We start from the raw sequence: 12,666 nt of genomic DNA on the forward strand, positions 1-12,666 counted from the left end.
GGATTTTCTTGTCCTGGTGTTCTGATAAAGGTTTTACTCCCTGGCCTTTTGCCTTACCCACTTTTCTTTCCTTCCTTCAATCTGGAATGGACAAGGGGTTGTCACTTAGTTCTCTCAAACGGCAAGTATCGGCACTCTCAATATTCTTTCAAAAGCGCCTGGCCAAGCTTCTGCAGGTCCGCACGTTCCTGCAGGGAGTTTGCCACATAGTCCCACCTTACAAGCGTCCGCTGGAACCCTGGGACCTAAACAGGGTGCTAACGGCTCTTCAGAAACCGCCTTTTGAGCCGCTGCGGGATGTCTCCTTATCGCGTCTTTCGCAGAAAGTGGCATTTCTAGTAGCAGTTACTTCACTCCGTAGAGTGTCGGAGCTTGCAGCACTGTCATGCAAAGCCCCCTTCCTGGTTTTTCACCAGGATAAGGTGGTTCTCCGTCCTGTTCCGGAATTTCTCCCTAAGGTGGTATCGCCTTTTCATCTCAATCAGGATATCACCTTACCTTCATTTTGCCCTAATCCAATTCACCGCTTTGAAAAGAATTTGCACTCATTAGATCTAGTGAGAGCACTCCGTTTCTACGTGTCTCGCACAGCGCCCCTGCGCCGTTCAGATGCGCTTTTTGTCCTTGTGGCTGGTCAGCGTAAGGGTTCGCAGGCTTCCAAGTCAACCTTGGCTCGGTGGATCAAGGAACCGATTCTTGAAGCTTACCGTTCTTCGGGGCTTCCGATTCCTTCGGGGCTGAAAGCCCATTCTACCAGAGCCGTGGGGGCGTCCTGGGCATTGCGGCAGCGGGCTACGGCTCAACAGGTGTGTCAGGCAGCTACGTGGTCTAGTCTGCACACTTTCACAAAGCACTATCAAGTGCATGCCTATGCTTCGGCAGATGCCAATCTAGGTAGGCGAGTCCTTCAGGCGGCGGTGGCCCACCTGTAAGAGGGAGTCGTGTCGGCTCTTGTTATCGAGGTATTCTTTTACCCACCCAGGGACTGCTTTTGGACGTCCCAATTGTCTGGGTCTCCCAATGGAGCGACAAAGAAGAAGGGAATTTTGTTTACTTACCGTAAATTCCTTTTCTTCTAGCTCCTATTGGGAGACCCAGCACCCGCCCCTGTTCCCTTCGGGCTAATTGTTCTTTTGTGTACACATGTTGTTCATGTTCAATTGTTTCATGGTTTTCAGTTCTCCGAACATCCTTTGGATTGAATTTACCTTAAACCAATTTATAAGTTTCCTCCTTCCTGCTTTTGCACCAAAACTGAGGAGCCCGTGATGCACGGGAGGGTGTATAGGCAGAGGGGAGGGGTTACACTTTTGAGTGTAATACTTTGTGTGGCCTCCGGAGGCAGAAGCTATACACCCAATTGTCTGGGTCTCCCAATAGGAGCTAGAAGAAAAGGAATTTACGGTAAGTAAACAAAATTCCCTTCTTTTTGAGATTTTGAGAAGCCTTCAACGTAGGGGGCAGTATTATAGTAGTTATATTCTTGTACATAGTGGCAGTATTATAGTAGTTATATTCTTGTACATAGGGGCAGTATTATAGTAGTTATATTCTTGCACATAGGAGCAGTATTCTAGTAGTTATATTCTTGTACACAGGGGGCAGTATTATAGTAGTTATATTCTTGTACATAGGGGCAGTATTATAGTAATATTCTTGTGCAAAGGGGGCAGTATTATAGTAGTTATATTCTTGTATATAGGAGCAGTATTATAGCAGTTATATTCTTGTATATAGGAGCAGTATTATAGTAGTTATATTCTTGTATATAGGAGCAGTATTATAGTAGTTATATTCTTGTACATAGGGGCAGTATTATAGTAGTTATATTCTTGTACATAGGAGCAGTATTATAGTAGTTATATTCTTGTACATAGGGGGCAGTATTATAGTAGTTATATTCTTGTACATAGGAGCAGTGTTATAGTAGTTATATTCTTGTACATAGGGGCAGAATTATAGTAGTTATATTCTTGTACATAGAGGGCAGTATTATAGTAGTTATATTCTTGTACATAGGGGCAGTATTATAGTAGTTATATTCTTGTACATAGGAGCAGTATTATAGTAGTTATATTCTTGTACATAGGGGCAGTATTATAGTAGTTATATTCTTGTACATAGGGGGCAGTATTATAGTAGTTATATTCTTGTACATAGGGGGCAGTATTATAGTAGTTATATTCTTGTACATAGGGGGCAGTATTACAGTAGTTATATTCTTGTACATAGGGGGCAGTATTACAGTAGTTATATTCTTGTACATAGGAGCAGTATTATAGTAGTTATATTCTTGTACATAGGGGGCAGTATTATAATAGTTATATTCTTGTACACATGGAGCAGTATTTGTGGAAACCTGAAGCCCCCCCTTCAGGGTGTGTTATTGCGGGGTATGATGATTTGGGCTGGATGTGTTTGAATCCGGATGCAGGTGGAATTATTCTGTAAATAGCTGGAAAACTATGAGACAGGCAGAAGATTGCGCTGAGTTACATGGGCTGCAGAAAACAAAACCACCCTGACTGTAACAGGAGAGAGCTGTGCGCTGCTGACACTGACTGTCACGTTAATGACTGGTAATTACCCTGGTATATATAAATGTATACGTATCTACTGAATGAATGTTCTGCTCGGCTGTGTAAACATCTCTTTACAAAATTATAGCATCAGGAATCTGTGAGCAGGAACAATGGAGAGAACATCAGTAAGTTGATCATTTAGATTAAATCTCCCTCCCACACACAGGTGCGTGCACATCTCAGACACCGAGACCGAACCATCAGCGCTGCAGCAGCCACATAGCCGTGTGTTTGCCACTAAATAACTGAGAATAGACACTGGAAAAAAGATATAAATGAAAAATTTTATATATATATATATATATATATATATATATATATATATATATATATATATATATATATATATATATATATATATATATATATATATATATATATAAAGCTTAAAGGGCAATTCTTGTCAATAATAAAAATTTAATTTCTATAGCATCAACATATTCAACTGCATTTTACAAATATGCAGAGACATGCACAGATCATAGAGGCAATATAAAGTAACACTATACCTACCATAATACTGCTCCATGTATGAGAATATAACTACTATAATACTGCTCCTATGTACAAGAATATAACTACTATAATACTGCTCCTATGTACAAGAATATAACTACTATACTACTGCTCCCTATGTACAAGAATATAACTACTATAATACTACCCCTATGTACAAGAATATAACTACTATAATACTGCCCCTATGTACAAGAATATAACTACTATATTACTGCTCCTATTTACAAGAATATAACTACTATAATACTGCCCCCTATGTACAAGAATATAACTACTATATTACTGCTCCTATTTACAAGAATATAACTACTATAATACTGCTCCTATGTTCAAGAATATAACTACTATAATACTGCTCCTATGTACAAGAATATAACTACTATAATACTGCTCCCTATGTACAAGAATATAACTACTATAATACTACTCCTATGTACAAGAATATAACTACTATAATACTGCCCCTATGTACCATAATATAACTACTATAATACTGCTCCTATGTACAAGAATATAACTACTATAATACTGCCCCCTATGTACAAGAATATAACAACTATAATACTGCCCCTATGTACCATAATATAACTACTATAATACTGCTCCTATGTACAAGAATATAACTACTATATTACTGCTCCTATGTACAAGAATATAACTACTATAATACTGCCCCCTATGTACAAGAATATAACTACTATAATACTGCTCCTATGTTCAAGAATATAACTACTATAATACTGCCCCTATGTACAAGAATATAACTACTATAATACTACTCCTATGTACAAGAATATAACTACTATAATACTGCTCCTATGTACAAGAATATAACTACTATAATACTGCCCCCTATGTACAAGAATATAACTACTATAATACTGCCCCTATGTACCATAATATAACTACTATAATACTGCTCCTATGTACAAGAATATAACTACTATAATACTGCTCCTATGTACAAGAATATAACTACTATAATACTGCCCCTATGTACAAGAATATAACTACTATAATACTACTCCTATGTACAAGAATATAACTACTATAATACTGCTCCTATGTACAAGAATATAACTACTATAATACTGCTCCTATGTACAAGAATATAACTACTATAATACTACTCCTATGTACAAGAATATAACTACTATAATACTGCTCCTATGTACAAGAATATAACTACTATAATACTGCTCCCTATGTACAAGAATATAACTACTATAATACTACTCCTATGTACAAGAATATAACTACTATAATACTGCTCCTATGTACAAGAATATAACTACTATAATACTGCTCCCTATGTACAAGAATATAACTACTATAATACTACTCCTATGTACAAGAATATAACTACTATAATACTGCTCCTATGTACAAGAATATAACTACTATAATACTGCTCCCTATGTACAAGAATATAACTACTATAATACTACTCCTATGTACAAGAATATAACTACTATAATACTGCTCCTATGTACAAGAATATAACTACTATAATACTGCCCCCTATGTACAAGAATATAACTACTATAATACTGCCCCTATGTACCATAATATAACTACTATAATACTGCTCCTATGTACAAGAATATAACTACTATAATACTGCTCCTATGTACAAGAATATAACTACTATAATACTGCCCCCTATGTACAAGAATATAACTACTATAATACTGCTCCTATGTACAAGAATATAACTACTATAATACTGCTCCTATGTACAAGAATATAACTACTATAATACTGCCCCCTATGTACAAGAATATAACTACTATAATACTACCCCTATGTACAAGAATATAACTACTATAATACTGCCCCCTATGTTCAAGAATATAACTACTATAATACTACCCCTATGTACAAGAATATAACTACAATAATACTGCCCCGTATGTGCAAGAATATAACTACTATAATACTGCTCCTATGTACAAGAATATAACTACTATAATACTGCCCATATGTACAGTGCTGGTCAAAAGTATTGGCACCCCTGAAATTCTGTCAGATAATACTCAGTTTCTTCTTGAAAATGATTACAATGACAAATTCTTTGGTATTATCATCTTCATTTATTTTGCTTGCAATGAAAAAACACAAAAGAGAATAGAACAAAAATCAAATCATTGATCATTTCGCACAAAACTCCAAAAATGGGCCAGACAAAAGTATTGGCACCCTTAGCCTAATACTTGGTTGCACAACCTTTAGCCAAAATAACTGCGAGCAACCACTTCCGGTAACCATCAGTGAGTTTCTTACAATGCTCTGCTGGAATTTTAGACCATTCTTCTTTGGCAAACTGCTCCAGGTCCCTGAGATGTGAAGGGGGCCTTCTCCAAACTGCCATTGTGAGATCTCTCCACAGGTGTTCTATGGGATTCAGGTCTGGACTCATTGCTGGCCACTTTAGTAGTCTCCAGTGCTTTCTCTCAAACCGTTTTCTAGTGCTTTTTGAAGTGTGTTTTGGGTCATTGTCCTGCTGGAAGACCCATGACCTCTGAGGGAGACCCAGCTTTCTCACACTGGGCCCTACATTATGCTGCAAAATTTGTTGGTAGTCTTCAGACTTCATAATGCCATGCACACGGTCAAGCAGTCCAATGCCAGAGGCAGCAAAGCAGCCCCAAAACATCAGGGAACCTCCGCCATGTTTGACTGTAGGTATAGACATGTAGGTGCAGCCCCCATGCAGCGGTGGATACCGCGCTGTGACACGAGCACCATCCAGTTTCCCCATGTGCAACTGATGAAGGTCTTCTGTGACCGAAAACGTTATTTATGCACATCCACTGATAAATAAAATCACAGCATCAAGAATTTTGGGAGTGCCTTGTGTCTATACTTAGTTTCTTGGCTTTGGAACCTACTAAGTGCACCCCTTTCCAGCTACACAATATTCTCCATTTCAAGGAAGTGCCATTTGTTATATTCATGTTTGACTGTAGGGACCGTGTTCTTTTTTTTGAATGCCTCTTTTTTTTGCCTATAAACTCTATCTTGATGGCTTTTCCCAAAAAGCTCTACTTTTGTCTCATCTGACCAGAGAACATTCTTCCAAAACGTTTTAGGCTTTCTTAGGTAAGTTTTGGCAAACTCCAGAAGAAAGAAGTGGGGTCTTCCTGGGTATCCTACCATACAGTCCCTTTTCATTCAGACGCTGACGGATAGTACGGGTTGACACTGTTGTACCCTCGGACTGCAGGGCAGCTTGAACTTGTTTGGATGTTAGTCGAGGTTCTTTATCCACCATCCGCACAATCTTGCGTTGAAATCTCTCGTCAATTTTTCTTTTCCTTCCACATCTAGGGAGGTTAGCCACAGTGCCATGGGCTTTACACTTCTTGATGACACTGCGCACCGTAGCCACAGGAACTTTCAGGTCTTTGGAGATGGACTTGTAGCCTTGAGATTGCTCATGCTTCCTCACAATTTGGAGTCTCAAGTCCTCAGACAGTTCTTTGGTCTTCTTTCTTTTCTCCATGCTCAATGTGGTGCACACAAGGACACAGGACAGAGGTTGAGTCAACTTTAATCCATGTCACCTGCTGCAAGTGTGATTTAGTTATTGCCAACACTGGTTAGGTGCCACAGGTAAGTTACAGGGGCTGTTATTACACAAATTAGAGAAGCATCACATGATTTTTCAAACAGTGCCAATACTTTTGTCCACCCCCTTTTTTTATGTTTGGTGTGGAATTATATCCAATTTGGGTTTATGACATTTTTTTTTCTTTTCATTGAAGACAAATTAAATGAAGATAATACCAAAGAATTTGTGATTACAATCATTATATAACTACTATAATACTGTCCCTATGTACAAGAATATGACTACTATAATACTGCCCCTATGTACAAGAATACAACTACTATAATACTGCCCCAATGTACAAGAATACAACTACTATAATACTGCTCCCTATGTACAAGAATATAACTACTATAATACTGCTCCCTATGTACAAGAATATAACTACTATACTACTGCCCCTATGTACAAGAATATAACTACTATAATACTGCTCCCATGTTCAAGACTATAACTACTATAATACTGCCCCTATGTACAAGAATACAACTACTATAATACTGCTCCCTATGTACAAGAATATAACTACTATAATACTGCTCCTATGTACAAGAATACAACTACTATAATACTGCTCCCTATGTACAAGAATACAACTACTATAATACTGCTCCCTATGTACAAGAATATAACTACTATAATACTGCTCCCATGTTCAAGACTATAACTACTATAATACTGCCCCTATGTACAAGAATATATCTACTATAATACTGCCCCTATGTACAAGAATATAACTACTATAATACTGCCCCTATGTACAAGAATATAACTACTATAATACTGCTCCTATGTACAAGAATATAACTACTATAATACTGCCCCTATGTACAAGAATATAACTACTATAATACTGCCCCCTATGTACAAGAATATAACTACTATAATACTGCCCCTATGTACAAGAATATAACTACTATAATACTGCCCCTATGTACAAGAATATAACTATTATAATACTGCTCCTATGTACAAGAATATAACTACTATAATACTGCCCCTATGTACAAGAATATAACTACTATAATACTGCCCCTATGTACAAGAATATAACTACTATAATACTGTTCCATGAGTGAGTATATTAATACACTGACAATACACAAAAAAAAAATCACAAATTTTGCAAATCCTAAAATATGGTATTTTTCTGTCTATAACTGTTTTTGCAGCTTTTTAATGCAAAAAGTTGCACGTTTTTTGAATGACTGCAAAAATAGATTTCTTGACATCACTCCAGGATAGGACCGGAGAACATTTGGAACCAATTTCCAGACTTTTTGAAGATTCACAAATAATAAATCTGATGAAAATATTTGGAAACCTTAACGGCGAGCAAGAAAATATCCTCTGTCATTTGACAAGGCTTAGTATATGGTGGATATTTACTCTCAGAACGGCCCAAAATAGACAATTTCTTCTTTTCAGGAGCAGCTAATGCTATTATTACTAATTATATATATATGTTATCCATGATCAAGGTATTGTCCCAAATGCGTATGTGTAACATTCACTTCTATGATTGTGGATGCACTTGTGCAGCCCGGATTACACAGCACTGAGTCTTATAGACATTTGCATCTGCTGTAATTCTCTACTGCCCTCTATTGGTGAATAAAGGGAATTACCATCACAGTCAATGCAGTGGTTTTGTATCTTCTTACATCAGATTCTAGGGGCTGCTGATTATTCTTTGGCTTTATCCAGAAACAAACGAGATAGGATGATGAAACTTTACATTTATTCCGCACTCTCTCCACTGATGTCCTCACACTTCTTACGTCAGTATTCCAAGTTCTGTAAGTCTAGCAAAAAGAAGGATTTCGGTTGTGCCTCAAACCAGGCATCCGTAGCAGCCATGGCATCAGAAATGGTATGAAATTTGGTACCCATGAGGGGTTTCTTCAGGTTTAGAAACAGATGCTAGTCGGAGAGTGCGAGATCTGGTGAATAAGTTGGGTGGTCAACCAGGTGGAAGCCCAGCTCTGCCAGTTTTGCTGTCGCCGCTTGTGCAGTGTGAGCGGAGGCATTGTCGTGCAGGAACAAGATTCCTTTGGACAGCTTGCCGCACCTTTTGGCCTTCAGAGCTGCCTTCAATTGGTCCAAAAGTTCAATGTAATACCTTGCATTGATGGTGGAACCCTTTTGAAGGTAGTCCACTAGCAGCACACCCTCCTTATCCCAGAACACATACACCATCACCTTAGTGGCTGATTTTGCATCCTGAACTTCTTTGGATGAGGAGAACCACTGTGCCTCCACTCTTTTGACTGTTCCTTGTTTTCAGGGTCATACAAATAAATCCAGATCTCATCCATAGTGACCGGTCGATCCAGGAAGTTCTTATCAGTCCGGAAACACTGACAAATGGACCGGGAAGTTGTCGCTCGCTGCTTCTCTGATCTGTTGTCACATATTTGGGGACCAACTTTGCAGATCATGTCTTCATGTCCAAATGTCCATGGATAATGACACAAACACGTTCACGGGAAATCCCCATGATGTCTGCTATTGCTTTAGCTGGAATTCGTGGATTCTCCAGTATGAGGTTGTGCACAGCATCAACGATCTCCGGAACAACAACCACTCTCGGTCGTCCAGGACGTTCCTCATCATTGGGGCTGAAGTGGCCCGTTTTAAATTTGGCAACCCAGTTCTTAACTGTGGAATATGAAGGACATTGATCCCCCAATGTCTGCGACATATCACCATGAATCAGTAGCATAGCTAGTGGGGGGGGGGGCAGAGGGTGCGGCCACCCCGGGCCCCGTGCTCAGAGGGGGCCCACCTGGATATGCGATACCATTAACTATATCAGCGTGCACAGCGCGCGCCGATATAGTTAACCTCTGTGGCAGGGTATTACTAGTGGAACTCCTGTAGTGGCCCGGTGAGCAGCAGGCAGGAGCGGGGGCCCGGACACGCTGACAGACCCCTCCCCTTTCATTCCTCTGCTCCCCGGGCCCCAGCGGAGGGGGCGTTGACAGTACACTTCGCAGGGCTGGTCGTGCAGTGAGCAGGAGGCGGGGCCTGGGCACGCTGACAGCCCGGGCCCCTCCCCTTTCATTTCTTTGCTCCCTGGGCCCCATGGGCAGGGGGTGGGGACGTTGCACTGACAGCACCTGCAGTCGCACAGGGGCCCCAAGCGGGAGCGGGCCACTAGAGCCTGAAAACGTACTGGGTACGTCATAGCTCCCTGGTACTTAAGGACCCATGACGTACCCAGTACGTCATGGCGAGATCGTGGCCCCGGTTGCTGCGATCGCTGCAAATATCTTAGATTCGGGGAGGAGGGGACCTCAGGAGGGGTGCTGTCTCCTCCCCGGACCTAAGGAGGCTGTGATTGGCTGAGCGGCGTTCGTCAGCCAATCACAGCCACTGTAATGTTCCAACCATTGAAAATGGCTGAAACATTAAAATCCAGCCCTGATCAGTGCAGCTGTAGCACCGATCATTGGCTGGAGCTGGGTGACCTCAGTTTCACCCGCCCCCAGCTCTGATTGGAGAGATCGGCCTTGTGACCAATCTCTCCAATCACTCTGGATCTGGGGCCGCAGACCACTCCCCTCAGCTTCACTCCAGCGTCCGTGGAAGGTGAGGGGAGCAATCGGTAAGTTTAAAGACACTGTCTCCTTTCAGCCGCCGCCATTGCCCCAGCCCCTACCCATCAGCCGCCGGCTGCAGCAGTCACTGCCCCTGATCCAGCAGCACGGAACCCATCTGCTGCGTCCCCTCCATCTGCCACCCCCTCCCCCATCAGCCGCTGCCCCCCTCCCTCATCTGCTGCTCCTCTCCCACCTCTCACCTTCCTCCATCTGCTGTGACCCCACCTGCTGTGACCCCCCACCTGCTGTGACCCCACCCCCACCTGCTGTGACCCCACCCCCACCTGCTGTGACCCCACCCCCACCTGCTGTGAGACCCCCCCACCTGCTGTGAGACACGCCCCCACCTGCTGTGAGACCCCCACCCCCACCTGCTGTGAGACCTCTCACCTTCCTCCATCTGCTGTGACCCCACCTGCTGTGACCCCCCCCACCTGCTGTGACCCCACCCCCACCTGCTGTGACCCCACCCCCACCTGCTGTGAGACCCCCCCCACCTGCTGTGAGACACGCCCCCACCTGCTGTGAGACCCCCACCCCCACCTGCTGTGAGACCCTCCCACCTGCTGTGAGACCCTCCCACCTGCTGTGAGACCCCCCCACCGTCCCTCTGTCCATCCGTCCCTCTGTCCATCCGTCCCTCTGTCCATCCGTCCCTCTGTCCATCCGTCACGTCCATTGTGACCGTCACGGGAACACTGGGGGCTCTATTACTTTCTAGGAGCAATATGTGGGCACTTTTCTAGGGCACTTACACAGGGCATTAATATTTTCTAGGGGGCAATTTTACCATCTAGAGAACAGAAAGGAGGCATTTTACTGTGTAAAGGGCACAATAGTAGCATTAATATGTGGGGGGGCACAGTGGTGACATTATTCTGTGAGGGCACAGTAGTGGCATTATGTGGAGGCACAATGGTGGCATTATTATGTGGGGGCACAGTGGTGGCATTATTATGTGGGGGCACAGTGGTGGCATTATTATGTGGGGGCACAGTGGTGGCATTATTATGTGGAGGCACAGTGGTGGCATTATTATGTGGGGGCACAGTGGTGGCATTATTATGTGGGGGCACAGTGGTGGCATTATTATGTGGAGGCACAGTGGTGGCATTATGTGGAGGTACAGTGGAGGCATTATTATGTGGAGGCACAGTGGTGGCATTATTATGTGGGGGTACAGTGGTGGCATTATTATGTGGAGGCACAGTGGTGGCATTATGTGGAGGCACAGTGGTGGCATTATTATGTGGAGGCACAGTGGTGGCATTATGTGGAGGCACAGTGGTGGCATTATTATGTGGAGGCACAGTGGTGGCATTATTATGTGGAGGCACAGTGGTGGCATTATGTGGAGGCACAGTGGTGGCATTATTATGTGGCGGCACAGTGGTGGCATTATGTGGAGGCACAGTGGTGGCATTATGTGGAGGCACAGTGGTGGCATTATTATGTGGAGGCACAGTGGTGGCATTATTATGTGGAGGCACAGTGGTGGCATTATTATGTGGGGGTACAGTGGTGGCATTATTATGTGGGGGTACAGTGGTGGCATTATTATGTGGGGGTACAGTGGTGGCATTATTATGTGGGGGTACAGTGGGGGCATTATTATGTGGGGGCACAGTGGTGGCATTATTATGTGGGGGTACAGTGGTGGCATTATTATGTGGGGGTACAGTGGTGGCATTATTATGTGGGGGTACAGTGGTGGCATTATTATGTGGGGGTACAGTGGTGGCATTATTATGTGGGGGTACAGTGGGGGCATTATTATGTGGGGGCACAGTGGTGGTATTATTATGTGGAGGCACAGTGGTGGCATTATTATGTGGGGGTACAGTGGTGGCATTATTATGTGGGGGTACAGTGGTGGCATTATTATGTGGGGGAACAGTGGTGGCATTACTATGTGGGGGGCACAGTGGTGGCATTACTATGTGAGGGTGTCACGAACCACCGGGGGGGTCACTCAGAAATCCCCCGCGCTGGCTATCAGTACGTCACAATCGGGGGGTAACAAGTGGGGGTCACCCCTCCTTTATACCTCCCGACCGACAGACAGAGCACGTGACGCGCTCTCTAGCGCCCCTCTTATAGTCAGGCCAATTATGGAATTGCCCGACAATAAGCAAGGAGGCCGCTATACTACTTATGCCGATTATTGAAGGGTCCCCGGTGAGAGTAGGGTATATATTCCCCCGACCTCCGCGGGCGGAATATATAAAACCTCCCCGAATCTCACTGGCCTCCCCACAATAATCCTTGGCACAACTCGCTGCCACCAACCGCTTCACGGTAACTATTAGCCGAACACACAGACGTGGGATTCAAGATCGAGATAACA

The sequence above is a fragment of the Anomaloglossus baeobatrachus genome, chromosome 8, assembly GCF_048569485.1.
Source record: "Anomaloglossus baeobatrachus isolate aAnoBae1 chromosome 8, aAnoBae1.hap1, whole genome shotgun sequence".
Lineage (NCBI taxonomy): Eukaryota > Metazoa > Chordata > Amphibia > Anura > Aromobatidae > Anomaloglossus > Anomaloglossus baeobatrachus.